Source organism: Grampus griseus (genome assembly GCF_964374135.1).
Source record: "Grampus griseus genome assembly, chromosome: 12".
Classification (NCBI taxonomy): Eukaryota; Metazoa; Chordata; class Mammalia; order Artiodactyla; family Delphinidae; genus Grampus; species Grampus griseus.
This window is the reverse complement of record NC_139006.1, coordinates 68,638,394-68,655,387: the sequence shown is the minus strand read 5'-3', so window position 1 is coordinate 68,655,387 and position 16,994 is coordinate 68,638,394. Positions and strand designations below refer to the sequence as shown.

The following is a 16,994-nucleotide window of genomic DNA, read 5'->3' as shown; positions in this document are numbered from 1 at the left end:
ACGCCATTAGACTGTTAGAAGCCTTCGAGGTCAAATCAAATTTCTTTGGACATGCTTGAAGGTTAGTGTAGAAGAGCGCAGGGTCACTGCCAATTTATTCCACTTTAGTGCCTTTTAATACTTATGCCATTTTGAGGATTAGGATTTACTTTTCTATTTTCTTACCTTCAGATTTTGGATGATAAAATTATTTTGTGTAATTCTACAATGAGATGCGGTATTCATCAATAGCAAAAGGAACAAATCTGAGAGATGTTTAAAATGTGTGGAATGAGTATTCTGGTCCCTGAGCACTTTTGAAGATCCAGAGCTTAGAAATAGTTGGCAAATAGGAGTCATTTTCCAACTTTCATACATGAAAAAACTGATGTTCGGGGGCTCTATTTTTAGTGGCTTAAACTCTGAAGTTCCTCTGTGTTCGAAGTAATTACCTGAAATAGACTCTCTAATTCACTTTTTTATCTGGTATTAACATTAAAATATAAGCTAGAGAGGGAGGAAAATTATGTAACTGTGGTATTTTACAGTATCCGTAGATGCATATGTTTATAGTTTATATTTGTAGCATAGTCTTAGCTACTATTCTTTAAATAACATTTATCTACATGTAATTAAATGTTTATATAAACAGGATTAACATAAGATGTTCTCCTGTGTGAGAAATCTTCAGGTGATTTCCAGAACCTTCTGTCTCTATTCTAGACCTGATTTCATTATGACTTGAAGAAAACCATTACTTGATAGTTTTACTCAATATGTGAAAATTAATATTCCCTCAGTGTTTGATGTACCTCCAGAGAAGCACAACAGAGTTGAAGAGCAAATTGGACAACAGCCATTTCAGAAAAAAGAATAGAAAAATAATATATATTATTATATATACAATATATTATTTTTCTATTCTTTTTGAAATGAAAGAACAATAATATTGACTATGCCTTTTCTCAGGACTCAGAACTTCCTAGAAAAATACTCTGATATACTTAAAATTTTGAAATGCAATTATAGGTCAGAAGATGCAGAAATAAAATTGGCCCTTTTTGGGTTATCTAAACATATAATTTTGGAGTCTAATATATCCTCTGGGATCGAAAGAGTCATTAAGAAACCATTTATCTACAAGAAATATCAGCAAGAAAGAGCTAAATCCAGATGGTTATAAAGTTTTATTTTAGGAAATATTCAGTGATAAAACATATCCAATTTTAAATGAGAGTTGCAAATAGCAGTAAAACTATTTCATCTTAATTTAGTAAACATTTTCCTTCTTGAAACTGAAGTGAAAACTCCAAGATATAAATTTCCAAAAGCTCACTTTATAATTTAACATGAATGCAGTAAACTTTACAAAAAATATAAGACTTTTTAAAAAAAATCTAAAATAAATGAGAATTTTGCAAAATGAGAAGACCTATTTAGGTCCATTTCCCCTCCCCTTGCATTGGATAAGAGTATGTGTCCAAGAATACAAGAAAATGTATCTACTTGAGACATACAGATAATATGAATAATACTGATGGTTTTGTGGAATAATCTGTCTGAATACATAGGTCAGGAAGGCAGTAGCTTAGCAATCAAAATATCTTTGCCATGATAAGGAAAACTTTCCAGTCATATGATTTTGATAGTTTCTTAAAGCAGCTGACATAGTTTATTCTTAGGAACTTTTCATTTTACCTAGAAAACTCTAGTTATTTTTGACACCCTGCATCCACTTCTCCTTCCTTCTGATAATGATTCATAGTAACCTCCCCTCCCCTATTCTCATCCCATGGGCTTCAAGACAACTGACATCACCTCTGGGCTTTAAGGGAGGAGTGAGTGAACAAGACTAAGAAAATAGCAAATGCCAACGACTTGATTACAGTGATTAGTTCAGGGATGGACACTTGATCCACATTCCAGCCAACCAGGGCCATGGAAAGTCAATTCTAGAACTATTGTTTGTGGTCTCCAGGAAGCAGTTTTCTCTCATTGTACCCTCCGGGTATGAACTGAGAATAAAGATGTGCATGAAATTAGTCTACCCTAAGTTGATCAGGTACCTGAGCCAATGTAGTGTTTGTTTGTTTTTTTTTAATTTAGGAGTTTGAATTGGATTTTCTATTGAGTACAGCAGACAGAGCTCTTATTGATACATTTTACTGCTACCAAACCAAACTTGGGTCTGCTCATCCATGCACAGTAAAGCCAGTCTACTGACACCAAGTCGTGGTGAAGCAAAGTGTAGTGTTTTTTTGCAGGGCGCCAAGTAAGGAGTCCAGGCAGCTAGTGCTTAAAAGACCCAAGCTCCTTGATGGCTCTCAGGGAAAGGTTTTTAAAGACAGGGTGAGGGAATGGGATTGTGGGGTGCGTGATCAGCTCCTGAACATTCTTCTGATGTGCTGATGATGAGGTAATTGGGAGTCAACAACATTAACCTTCTGCTTCCAACCCATCTGGGGTCTGTGTGCTTTTGGGCAGCATAGAGTTAACTTTTTCCACCTGGTGGGGGTTTCAGTATCTGCAAAACAGCTCAAAGGATATGGCTCAGAATATTTTCTATAGCCTTTGAGGAGGAACTAAATGTTCTTGACTTTGTTTAATGGCTAAACTATTATTATTTTGTCTTGCTTGACTGTTTTTCTTTGCTTCTGCATTTTCTTACTTCTCTGATTAAATTTATTCTTTGGAACTCAGTGAAAGCCTAAGAGGCTAAATTTTTTTTTTTTTTTTACAACTAAGAGGCAGGTGGAAGACATGGCTAGGGGCCAGGGTGTCTGTCCTGGGAAGGCCTCATAGGGTCCTGCTCGATTACATCATGAGAATAGAAATCAACTGGGGAGCTTGGTAAAATTACAGGTTTTCAGATCCCATCCCAGACCAACTGAATCAATATCTCTAGAATTGGAGCCTAGGGTTTGGTATTTTAACAAGAGTTCCAGGTGGATTTTATAATGGCTAAAGTTTGAGGAATACTCAAGGAATTCCTTAGGACTAGTAGTTGAATGTTATTCAATTTGGTGATAAAAAGCACATATTTTAGAGCTGACAGAGTGGGTTCGAGGTGCAGCTATGCACTGATTAACCATGTGACTTATGGCAAAGTATATCCTTACCCTAGTTTCAAATTTCTCATCAATAAATAGCAGTAATAGTGTTTCACACATGAGAGTGTTGTTTTAAGTAGTAAATGAGATAATGTATCTGAGGTTCTTAACACAGCATGAATGTTATACATGATGCATGTTAATACATCATGAGTGTTTAATTTCATTAGTGTTTATTGTATTATTGAATTCATTATCAGAGTAAGGCAAACTGTTGTGAAACACTGGGAAAACAGCTCAAATTTGGAAAACTTGAGTTTCACTATTGAATCAGTTAGAACTGAACAATGGGCTATACCCAGCATTGATAAATATATTAATTTTTAGCAAATATTTGGCTCTTGACTTCATATGGTACTTTATTTTTCATAGTTGATGCAATGTAAAAATTATTTAAATTTGTTCATTTATTTAATAAATTCATTCATTCATTTGTTCAGTCAGTCAGTCAGCTTGACCTCCATGTGCAAAGTCATATCGAAAGGCATTGGTCTATAAAGCACATGTGAAAAGGCTAAAAATTTAGTCTGAAAGGAATCACCTTTCATAGCACTGGTTCCAAGGAGGGTCCCGATTTGACCCAAGAGAATCCAGAGGAAGAAGAAATCTTGTTACTTGCTGTAAAGTCTGACCTAGGAGGTCTTCCCTGTCACTTAGCTGGATAAATGTGTGAAGAGAATCCCAGGATAAAGTGTGATTTAACATTACCATATAGCAGGGTAAGCACTATATTATAACAGCTGGGCACAGAATTCCTTCTGTAGAGGGAATGGTCTTTAGAGAGGAAGAGACTTAATTAACTGCTTGGGTTAGAGGTAAGAGCCTAGAGCTCCATCAGCAATAAGCTGAACAACTAAAGAGTTGATGATGCTTCCCTGAGGGAAAAGATGAGACAGATTTGTACTTTTGCACCTGGAAGTAAGTAGTAGAACAGGATAGAGACAAGGAGGGGAAGGGAAAGGTAGGGGAGTCCGCGAGATAGTGTAAGGACATGGTTTCAGAGTCAGTGGGTCTTTCCTTCTGATAAAATGGCTACAGAACATTTTTAAATTGGAACATTCACATCGCTACAATTAATGTTAAACCCATTTAGGTCTTCTCTCTCCTTCCTGTCTTCAATTCAGTCTAAAGTGATGTCTACCACTTATACTTTTTTATTTGTTTTTAATGAGAAAATGGTTGAGTCAAGGAGATAGCCAACAGAATCTGACTGCTCACAAACTAGAACTTGAGGCAATATTTCCAGCTCCACCCATCTGGAAGTTCACAGAAATCTTAGGAAGGGCCTTGGATCCTAATCAGGTGTGGAATTTCCAGTAAAATCCCCTACAGAACCTCCCCTTGCTTATATTTTAGGTCTTAAAGGATGGGTAGGTCACAGTTTTCTGGGCACAGATATTGATAATTCACACCACTATAGCTTTGTAAGCTATGAAGTAGCACTTTATAACTTATAAAGTGTGTCTGTATATGGTATCTGATTCAATCCACATAAGAAATCTGTGAGGTGGGCAAGCTAGATATTATTACCCTTGTGTTACAGATGAAAATAAATTGAAAAAAAATAAACTCAAACTCAAAGAAGTTAGGCATATGTTCAAGCTCCAGTGGCTGGTAACTCTAAAGACTATTTTGTTTTTTTTCTTTTTTTATTGTGTTAAATGAAATAAACATAACATAAAATTTACCATCTTAACCATTTTAAGGGTATAATTCAGGGGTATTAAATACTTTCACTTTGTTTTGCAGCCATCACCACCTTCTATCTCCATAACTCTTTTCATCTTGTAAAACTGAAACTCTATAACCATGAAACAATAACTCCCCATACTTCTCTCCCCCCAGCCCCTTTCTGTCTCTGTAATTTTGGCTACCCTTAAATAACTCACATAGGTGGAATCATACAGTATCTGTCTTTTTGTGGCTGGTTTATTTCATTTAGCAGAATATCTTCAAGGTTCATCTGCACTGTAGGATATGTCAGAATTTTCTTCCTTTTTAAGGCTGAGTAATATTCCATTGTGTGTAATACCAAATTTTGCTTATCCATTCATCTGTCAATGGACATGTGGGTTGCTTCCACATTTTAGCTGTTGTGAGTAATACTGCTATGAGCATGGGTGTACAAATATGTTTTCAAGGCCCTGCTTTCAATTTAAAGATTAATTCTTTTGACTAGGAGCTGGATCATTCCAGGTTCATTCTCCCAGATGCCAAACCTTGAGGGTCCATAAAAAAAACCCACCACAATTGTGATCTGATCTGCTAGACAATAGGCAAGGACTCTTATCTACCAGTCATACCTTTATACACTTGAACCCAACTTGTCTCTGCAGTAACGTTGAAACTTTTTTTTTTTTAAGATGTTGGGGGTAGGAGTTTATTAATTTATTTATTTTTGCTGTGTTGGGTCTTCGTTTCTGTGCAAGGGCTTTCTCTAGTTGCAGCAAGCGGGGGCCACTCTTCATCGCGGTGCGCGGGCCTCTGACTATTGCGGCCTCTCTTGTTGCAGAGCACAGGCTCCAGATGCACAGGCTCAGTAGCTGTGGCTCACGGGCCTAGTTGCTCTGCGGCATGTGAGATCCTCCCAGACCAGGGCTCGAACCCATGTCCCCTGCATTAGCAGGCAGATTCTCAACCACTACGCCACCAGGGAAGCCCACATTGAAACTTTTGACTCCATCTCCTTATCTCCACCAAGATATCTCCTCCAATCTCTTTGGATTTGGCTTTTATCTCCTTTTTCATTGTATTTTAGACTTCATGGTCTTGGTGGAGTTTTACTCAGTCTTGGCCCTCTGCCCCATATTTTGTAAGGACATTTGTGATTGCATTTAGAGCCCATCCAAATAATCCAAGATAATCTCCCAATCTCAAAATCCTTAACTTAATCACATCAGCAAAGACCCTTTTTCTGTTCCAAATAAGGTAAAATGTGCAGGTTCCAGGTTAGGACCTGATATCTTTGGGCACTACTATTCAGCCTATTATACCCTGTCCTCTTGAATGAAGATACTGCATGTCCTCCTGCTTTTAGTCCTGGAGAGTCCCATTTCCTGCTCCAAACCAGGGCAACCCTCACCCTTATGCAGCACTCTCTGGAGTGTTTGATTACTGTTCCTAGCCTACAGGTCTTTTCCTTTAACCACACTGCTCTTTACTCTGAACATTTATTGCACAGGTGAATTTGACTTAGAAATCACCCAGGTTTCTTAGTAGAATCATTGTGAGTAATTTGAGAGTTTCCTTTTTAAACATGTACGATCCAGGTACACTTCCAATCACTTCCCCATTCTTCTGCTCTTTTTCATAGTATATTCTTCAAAGAGTTATTGCATATGTACTATATTAATTTCATAACTTCCTATTCCATCTTTTTTTATTTTTTTATTTTTTGCGGTACGCAGGGCTCTCACTGTTGTGGCCTCTCCCATTGCGGAGAACAGGCTCCGGATGTGCAGGCTCAGCGGCTATGGCTCACGGGCCCAGCCGCTCCGTGGCACGTGGGATCCTCCCGGACCGGGGCACGAACCCGCGTCCCCTGCATCGGCAGGCGGACTCTCAACCACTGCGCCACCAGGGAAGCCCCTTCCTATTCCATCTTTAATCTGTAATAATCTGGTTTCCAGCCCCACTCCTTCACTGAAACTGCTCTTGCTTTGGTCACTAATAACTGGTATAACCATATAAACTATCATTCAAATGAGGTTATTTTGAAAGTGAAAGTAGATTCTACACTAAGCTAACTACTACTCTAGATACTAACTACATGAGGGCATGATGTATAAAGCAGGACCGTCCCCAGAAAACTAGAGGGCATGGTTATCCTGTCAATGGTAACCTTGAAAAATTCAATATTCACTATTTTATCTTTGTCTTACCAGCATCTTACCAGCTTTTAAACACAGCTAATTTTCCCTCCTTTTCCAATGTTTTTTCTCTTTTCTTCTCCCATACCAATGGGTTTTTTTTTGTTTTGTGTTGGTTTCCTGTTACTTTTCTCTAACGGGAGACTCCTGCTTTTTCCTGTTGTTGGCCACTCTTTTTATGCCTGCTCACCTCCTTGCTCCTTCTCTACCCAGTATCTGTATCTTGGACTCTCTTGAGGCTCAGTTTAGCCCCATCTCTTTCCACCGAGTCTCCTGTGACTTTAGGTGTCATCCGTTTGCTGGTAATTCTAAATTTATGTCTCCAGACCAGACTTTTCTTCTGTGTTCCAGATTCAAATATTCAGCTACATTTTGTTGTCTCCTCTGGGACATCACACAGGCTCTTTAAAAAGCATTCTCATTTTTCCTATATACACCCATACCCAAAACTGTTTCTCTCTCAGTCTGCTGTATCACAGAAAATGTTGCTACCAGCTTAAAGGCTGTTCAACTCAGAAACTCACCCCATCCAGTGCATCTGCAATTATGCTTCTTTTTACCTCAAAAACTCATTTCAAGTGTACCTACTTTATTTTCATTTCTTTACCACCACTGAATCACACTTTTCCTGCAGCTCTTTTTCACTTTTGCTACTTGGAATTCATTCTCTACACAGTAGCCAGATTGATATGTTAATAGACACACACATGCATAACTGATATACTATTTTTGTAAATATTAAATTAACAAAATTTCTCTTCACTTTAATTCTCGCTGCCCTGTGTCTTCATAAGAATTGACTCAGTGGTTTCAGTGCCTAAAGGGAAATGAAGATACTAATAAATATGCACATAGTGAAAAGTTCTAAGATATGACATGAGGATTTTAACCAGAACTGAAAAGGAAGCATAAAGTTTGTATTGGACAAGACATGGTACCTCAGTGGACAGGGATATGCAAGGAGAAACGAAAATATTAACAGGTCATCTCTAATTTCCCTGACACACCTCTATAGGGTAAAACCCTAGGACAAGGAGGCAACAGTTGATAGAAGCCCTAGGCAGGGAGGGAGGGAAGCCAAAACCAGAAGACTCTTAGACTCTTGTCCATTGTGGCCTGTAGAATTCTTGGAAAGGAATATCTCAGAAGGCTGGGTGTTGCTATGGAGGGAAATGGTGGCTTGATAATGCTAGGCAGAGAGAATACTGGTGGCAAAATCTGCATATAATATAAGGAATCAGTTATTCCAGCATACTGTCAGTGGGGCATTTGGGAGAAATCTGAGTTGAGAGTCACGGAGTCTGCCATACAATTATCATAGCCAGGGGAAATGTAACTCTCAAATAGAAGTTGCGCAGTGGACAGCCTACTTGAGGTCCAGATGGAAGACAAAGCTGAGACTCAGATGTAATAGTGACAGAAAGAGTTTAGATTGGGCCAATTCAGGGAGGGGAATTATGGGATCCTATTGTGCTGAGAGAAAAATTCTCAATGTCTTCAGATGCAAATCTTGTCAGTCAAGGCCAACAGAGTTCCCAGCAATGAGGGGGAATAAAGGCTGATGTGGAAGTGGTGAGGATCCACATTTAGTCCAACACACCGAGAGAACATACATGCCTCCCTGGAAACCATCTTGAAAATGGCTTCCCTGGAAGCCATCTTGAAATTGGCAAAGGTAGGGCTTTTGTGAAGAGAAATGTATATGTGACAGGGAGTTAAAACTTTGAATTTCATGACTATCTGAGAAAAACTTAGCTAAACTGAAGGAGGCGGCTTTAAATGAAAAAGAAATAAAAGACTCCTTTCATTGACAAGATTGAGATTTGTGTCTTTACTCAGCAAGAATTGGGGATGATGAGAAAAATAAGAGTAATCATAGACAATAAACAGTGCTATGTGACTTTGCACGTCTGAGGTAGCGTGTACAGCTTTTAAAAATCTTGGTACACTTAAATTAGATCTTAGCTCTCTTCTTTTTTATGTCCCCAAACCGTTCCTATTTCCTTTGGAATCTATGCTTGGTAGCATGCATGGCATATGATCTGGCCCAACCTCACTCCCTAACTTTTTCATTCTATTCTTTCCATTTGCTCAGTGACATGCAACTGCACTAATTATCCATTACTCTCTCCCAGCCTGGGGCTTGCTCAGTTTTTCCCTCCATCTGGAATGTTCTATGTTCCCAATATTCACTTGGATTCCTCCTTTGTATCCTGTGGTTTCAGCTTAAATGTCACCTCCATGAAGAAGTCTTTCCCTATCTAAGCTGTCTCCATTCCCCATCAATATTATGACTAATCTATAAAGATATGTCTATGTCACAGTCTTAGTTTATAGCACTCATTACGATTATAATTATTGCACCAATCTTTGTCTCCACAAGCAAATTATAAACTCCTTGAAGATGGAGATCACACTCGTATTGATCACTGTTGTTTTTCCGGTACTAGTTCAGTCATTGGTACATGGTTAGTATTCAACAGACATTTGTGAATGAAAGAATAAAACTTTATATTCAGCGGTTCTGTATTAGTAACAATTAAATATCTTAATCACTATTATATAACTTCCATTGATTTTCTAAATGTACTTCCTCCTTTTTTCCCATAAACCATAAACTCCAAAAGAAAACCCACCCTGAAATATTAGTTCCATTTTTGTCTTATAAATTCTTACCTTTGTATCTTTTTGTTCATATAATAACTTCTTTTATCTGAATAGCCCTTTTCCATCTCTAAAGATTTTGATCTTATTATTTAAAGCTCTTTCCACATACCATATTCCCTATGAGGCTTCTATGAACCTTAGTTTGATACTCTGTATTCTGTTGGAATTTTGTCTTTATCTGTCTAAAGGGATCTAAATTTCTTACTTGAACTCTAGTCACATACATACATATACAGATACACACTTTTTTTTTCCTGTTAGTGAAAGATACATAGATTTATCCTTTGGTTTGCTGGTACCCTTAGCACTATGCCTTACAAGTGAATAAAAGGCACTAAATAAATATTGGTTATTTATATTAAGAAAAGGAAAAAATATTTTATAATGTCATCCATTTGAAAACTTTTTTCTACATCTACATGGTTACTACAGATTATACCTATAACATTAGAACCACACCCAAATGACTAATTTGTTAAATTCCTATTTATATATTTTAAATGCATAAAAAGGTTCACAAAAGTCAAGGGGAAAGACTGAGTGCAGAGACTTTCAGAAGTAGCATTCAGTAGGCTTTTGCCAAGTACTGAAAATTGTAGTAGGAGCTTTACATACATTGTCTAATTTAAATTTAAGCCCACAATATACATCTTAAAGTAAATGTTATAGTCAATTTTTTGAAACATCTTATTTCAGGAAGAAATAGGAACAATTAATGACAAATAAGGAGCCATAGCTACAAAATTAAAATACTGCCACTGTTAAGAGAGTTCCACACCAAAGACCAGTTTTTTGCTTGAATAAAAAGAAAAGTAGCTGAGGGAAACAACCACAGAGTCAAAGAATAGTACAAGAATTAAATCCTTAAGAAATATTAAGAAGGTGAAAAATTATTCTACTAAGAGGTATTTTGTCAAACTTACATACAGAGTCAGAAAAGATATTAGCAAAGACAGGGAAATTAAGGGACTGTCATTAATTTATAAAGAAGAATGTTAATTAAAACCTGAAAGGAATCTGGGAAAAATTACTTCTGTTATTTATTTCAAGAAATCTTTTGAATTGCTAATGAGGACATTTGGATTATCTCAGGAATAATTGCCTTAGTATTTATTGTATCAAATTATGAATTTCCAAAGTTAAGGTGAAAGAGAAAGATTAGTCACAAATGAGAGAAAAGGAATATAGTAATATGGAAATAAGAAATTGGTAAATAAAAAATAGGTGAAGATTATACTTAGGTAAATAGAACGTAGGACAAAACCTAGGTGCTTAAAAAATACCTAGTATTCAACAATTACAATGGTGTCTGGAGAGTTGCCCCTAACAGTGAACCCCAATTTCCCATTATCATATCAATGGACTCAGAAAAAAATATAATAGAAGGAGGAAGAGGAAGGGGAGAAGGGGGAGAAGAAGACATTATTACTGAAAAACAGGACCTCTCCACCAAATCAGAAATTTTTTTTTTCTTTTTTCCCTAGCTATAAGGCCAATAAAACTTCAAGGAAGCATAGTATATAGGCCATTCTTACCATATTGCCAGTAATCTTATACAAAATGATCTTCAGATCACAAGTGAAAAGTTTATATCAACCAAAAATCCAGGCAAGTATCACTCCGGCTGCCTCAAAAAGCATCAGGCACCCCGAAGTTCCTTATTCCTTCCTCTAATCTCTCTCTTCTCCATTACATTCATTTGTTTACTAAACTGTCAGAACAGAACTGGGCAGAAAGGGTAAGAGAGGAACTAATGTGCTTGGGCACATTTCTCTTTACAGGAGTCCGGGTAGAGGTAGAAAACAGAAGAGATAGGGCATCTATTTATTCTTGAGCTTTGCTTTTTCATATACTCCACTTGGCAATCAGGAAGAAGTCTATCGAACACAAGGGGAAATAAAATGGGGTCAGGAGCAATTCAAACGACCAGGGGGCTGACACACATTGACCTAAATAGATCTTCCTTTATTTCAGAGTAAATAGATTAAAAATACTTAAATCTAAAATAAAGATAAGAATGGGTTAAAGTAATGAGACATAAGAAGCTGATAGGATAATCCTTTACAAAACCAGCAGAAGGTTCTTTCATAGAAAACTGATGTTTTCAGGTTTATTTATAAAAAAATTTATTAAAAAAATCAACTCTCTGAAAGAGAATTGGAATATAATGAAGAAAGAACAGGATAGGATAAAAAGACAGCATGATGAAATGAAGGAGGCAATGGGTAAATAAAGGAAGAACTGCAATAAAATTTAAAATCCAAGCGCACAATTAAAACCATTATTGGAGGCAAAGATTTACAAAAAGCAAAAGTTGTGATGTGAATGACCAACCTGAAAATATGCAAAGGATGTTTAGAGAAAAGAGTAATGTGTGAAAAATAATGAGAAGTTTAATAATGGGATGGAAGTCAGGAAATATTTGTAAGAGTTACAGATGCACCTTTAAAACACATCAAAATAAATGGAAACGAGTAATTAATGAATTGAAGAAAATTTCCATGAAAGAGAGCAGTGTCAACCTTTCTGAATTCCAGCTCTGGGATTTTCCAGAAAATTCCAGAGAGGTTTTCCAAAAACCTCTCTGATTTTCCAATTTCATTCAGATCTATTAAATTCTCCTACCTGCATATTAATGCAATCTGCTATCTATCTTCATTATGGCATTTTAGGGTATTTAAGATAGAGAGTATATCATTTTTTGACTACTCCAAAATCCTTCTGATAAAGATATTTGCAGTGGAGAGAGTAGCTAGTTTATCCCTTAACCTTCTCCTGTCTAGGTCAAACAGCAGTAATCCATTTTATTTTTCTTCAAATAACTGGTTTTCCATGGAGATACTATCTCTGATAGCTTCTGTGAAAGCGTGGCATCCTTCTGTAAGAGACGATTACATAAATTGAATATGTGAGATAAAATAGACTGTTGTAAATATGTTACTTCTAGGGCTTGCATATCAGTTTAACATTTTGGTGTTAACATATATTTCAGGAGTCATAGAATAAACATCAGCATTTATAGAAAATGGCTCTGGAATATCCTTATTTGGAATTTTTTAAATTGTGGCAAAGTATACCTAACATAAAATTTAAAATTTTAATATTTTTAAGTGTATAGTACAGTTCAGTAGCATTAAGTATGTTCACAATGTTGGGCTACCATTGCCACCATCCATCTCCAGAACTTTTTTCATCTCCCAAAACTGCAACTCTGTACCTATTAAACAATTACTCTTCATTCCCCTATCTTCCCAGCCCCTGGTAACTACTGTTCTGTCTCTTTGAATGTGATTACCCTAGGTACCTCATATAAGTGGAATCATACACTATTTATTCTTTTGTGATGAGCTTATTTCATTTCACATAATGTCCTCAAACTTCATCCATGTTGTAGCATGTGTCAGAGTGTCCTTCCTTTTTAAGGCTTATGTATTCATTTGTTGATGAGCTCTTGGGTTGTTTTCACCTTTTGGCTATAATGAATAACAGTGCTACGAACATGGGTGTCCAAATATCTCTTAAGTCCCTACTTCTAATTCTTTTGGATATATGCCCAGAAGTGGAATTGCTGGATCATATGGTAATTCTATCATATGGTAATTCTATGTTTAATTTTTTGAGGAACCACCATACTGGTGATTTACGGCTGCACTAGTTTACTAGTTTACTAGTTCCCACTAGCAATGCACAAGGGTTCCAATTTCTCCAGGATCTTGGTGATCTTAACCACAATTTTTTTCTCTCTAGGTGGAATGATTATGCGTTGAAGAAGATGGGAAGAGCTAGGTGGCCTTTAGAACCCCACCTGTCCTGGCACTGGTGATGCATTGGCTTCAAGCAAACTCTCTGAATAGTTCTCTGCTTACCCAAAAGAGTTAGTAAAACTTTTATTAATGTGTGATTTTCTCTTAAAGAATAGATTACACGCCCAACTTCATCCTTCAGTACTCATAGCCATATATTATTCAGTGCGTATGTGTCCCCATGTTTTGCTGTTGACACGATAAGAATGAAATATCTTGAGGATGGAGAGAGTATTATATTTACTTGGTGTTCGCATGTTGAAATGGGAACAAAAATAGTAGGGTCTTTGCCTTGGGTTAAATCCCTAAAAACAGCCCTTGACATGAAGATTTGTGTAAAAGTGATTTATTATGAAGTGCTCCCAGGAGAAATCACTAGGGGGAGAGGGGGAGAGGGAAAGAGAAAGGAGGCAGGCCAAACATGGTTGCTATATCTAGGGTGCAATATTGTGGAGCATTCTCTCCCCACAGAGAGTTACTCTGGCTCAGTCCTGCAGGGGGACTCTGGAAATGAGCTGGCTTACACTGCAGGATCGTCTCAATGAGGGCATGGGGGCTGGAGTATTTACCAGCTATTGCTGAGATCTGATCTGGAATTTCCAACTCTCCAAGTTCTGGCAGCCCGAGGCAGCCCTCCGACACACACATGGGTATTTATTGGCTGTTGGGATAGAAAACATACTGAGCGTGTGGATGAAAAGGATCCAAAGGGACTGACAGTCTCTGATACACATGTCAGAAAGGCAGCATGTATCCTGAGGATGAGAATAGACAGGCAGGGGTTAGGGTCATGTGCATGTCGTATCAGCCATTTAATAGAAATAACATGAAGAAAGAACTTTGTATCAAAACTTTATTTATTAAACAAAAAATGCACCATTGGAATAACATTTCTATAAAAAATGAATATGAGACTGTTCTACAGTGATTACAAAACCCCTTTTTCCTCGTGTAGTAGTATACAAGATCATGTGTAGAAACAGTCATCGTTTTAAACTGTAAGCAAGTTTCCTTTCTCATAGAACAAGATTTACACTTAAATATTGCAATCACTAGTCTAATTTGGTTAACAATGCTAGAGTCTGACAATTTAAAGAAACTCTTTGTAGGCTCAAAATACCTTTTTTTTAAAAAAGGCATTTTGTAGCAACAAAAAATTTCTTTTTCCACTAAGGCTAGTTAAAGCTGTAGTATACCCATTTCTACCAAATAAACCTACCACTAGCACACTAACAATCTGTTTGAATCGCAAAGCCCTTTGAGAGAATGAGTAGCATTGATCTGTAAAATGCTATCAGAATATTGTAGGTTTGGTGGTATTGTGTTTGAACGACCCTGGAGAGGGAGAAGGCGGTGATGACGGCGATTCAGTGGAGGCTTTGCCTGGGTGTATCCTCATACTCAGCAGTGGACGATTCTTTTCCAAAGTGGTCCCTCTGAGATATGGAACACTGCAGCTTTAACAGCCGTATCTAGATTCCCAACCAGATCTCCCTTTGTATCATAAATTATCCAAAAAGAAGCCACTCTAAATAATAAATTAAATATTACTTATAAAAAGTACACCCCAGACCCACCCACCCAGCCCCCAAACCAGCTGACAATTCACAAAGTTCAGAATTGTCAGGTTTACCCTTCGATAATAAAAAACAGCATTTTTCCTCCTCCCCAACCTTTCTTTCTTGCATCTGAGAACACACTGAGATACCTTGGCCCATGCCTCTGTGTTTGCGACATCTTGTAGAGTTTTGCTGTTGCTCTCCAACCAACGAAAAAATCATAGGATGACAATGTACAAAGGCTCTCTACTGAGAGCAGGAGAAATCCTTCAGAGAGTGCAACTAGAATTCCACCAAGTGAACATTATGCAATAGCGGGAACAGAGAGCCCAGACAACAGGCTTCGTGTGTGGTCTCCTGTATAATATCACTGACGAGGAACTACTCAGGCATTTCTTTTCAGAATCAGGACATTTTGGAAGCAGGTATTTGGATAGCAAGTTACACTGAGGCATGGGAGCACATATTTCAAATGCAATGGAATACCATACAAAACATCTATCTATGATTTTTCCAAAGTCTGATTTAATTTGAAATGCTGGAATCAAGTGAAAAGCTTTTCTGTACACTATGAAAGTGATTTCTGAAAGTTACCAGAGAAATACAAATTATTATTATGAGTAAAATGTTGCTTTGAAAGTAATTTTAAAAAGAGATGGTAGATTTGAGTGTATCTGGTACATGATGGTAGATTAAAAAGAGATGGTAGATTTGAGCAGCTCTGCTGCTCCAGAATGCTGGGGGTTCTCTATTGTGTATATGGGTTATAAACAGGCTAGGATACTAACCTCTGGCTTTAGGAATGGTCTGCATTTAGATGAAGTAAACTGGTCCAGGAAGGGAAAGCAACCTTGTTCCTCATCTATTTTAAAGTTCTGACGGTTTTGTTTTTTATTAACACAGCTAAAAGTAAGGAATTTTTCTATTTTTTCTCTCTCTCATGAACTAGAAATGGACATTCTGAAACTACAAGGAGTCTGAGTCTGGGACACAATTTTATCTAAAAGGTAAGGTGATCTCTTTAGAGGTGGGTTTTTTTTTTTTTTTTTTTGGTTAGAATTCCAGTCCAGCAGTCATGTATGAGACACTCTATTACATTTGGAGGAGACTTGAAGACGATTCTTTAAACAAAGTCAACAGACAGATGTATCACAAGGGTGGTTAGGAACGAGCAACCATCTTCAAGCACAGACTACAAAGGCTTCCAGAAAGACTTGTACTTAGATTCTTTATCAGAAAAGCCAACAAGTGCCAAACATTACAGTTTCCAGATGTTGTCTGGAATGACACACTAATGTTGGACAGCTCTCCTTCTGTAGCTCTTACCAATGCAGGGGACGAAAACATACATGTCATTGTGAATCACCCTTATTTTGAAGAGAATAATGTTATATCCAACTCCTCCCAGGAAGCCTTAATAAGTTCACCTCTTATATCCCTGGCTTGATATATTTCCTTTTTTTCCAGCTTGTTCAATTGTGTGTGCATTTTATAATGCCCAAATATCAAGTTCCATTATTTAAATACCCTAGAAGCTTATAGCTCTGCTCTACAAAGAGGTAGCTATGACTAGTTTCTTACTGAATGTGAGTCACTAAGAAATATTAAAATTTTGGCTAGAGCATCCTCCAAATATGTTTTATGCATTTTGAGCTATCTGCATTTTTGTGAGTTTAACAGATGCAGAACTTTCTAGAGGAAAGAAAATAGCTTTCTTATCAGTATGAAATGAAAAATACCAAACTTTTTCAAGAGAAGGCTCTTGCCTGACAGTTCAGCAGAGTGCAGGGAAGGCCTGAGGATGCCCCGCCATGTTTTATTTTCTTCTTTTTCGGGGAGAAATGACTCCTGGTGGCAGAGCTGCTGGTTGGCTGTCAAGCATCGCTATGGGAGTCAAAGAGATTTATGAGCTTAAAGGGCCCTGTATGTCATGAACCAGACTCAGAGACAGATTTCTTCTTGTCAGGAGATCAGGAGACTGGGAAGTTAAAGAGTTACCTATAAGCC

The 16,994-nt window shown here is 37.3% G+C and overlaps 1 long non-coding RNA gene across 1 annotated transcript in view; it reads left to right on the top strand.

The window, feature by feature from the left end:
- LOC309831221 overlaps window positions 1–13,464 on the top strand; it is a 165,530-nt gene extending 152,066 nt beyond the window's left edge. The window contains exon 3 of the long non-coding RNA XR_014297566.1: window positions 13,373–13,464. This is a non-coding gene — a long non-coding RNA (uncharacterized lncRNA). The remainder of the gene's footprint in view (window positions 1–13,372) is intronic.
- Window positions 13,465–16,994: the final 3,530 nt, after the last annotated feature.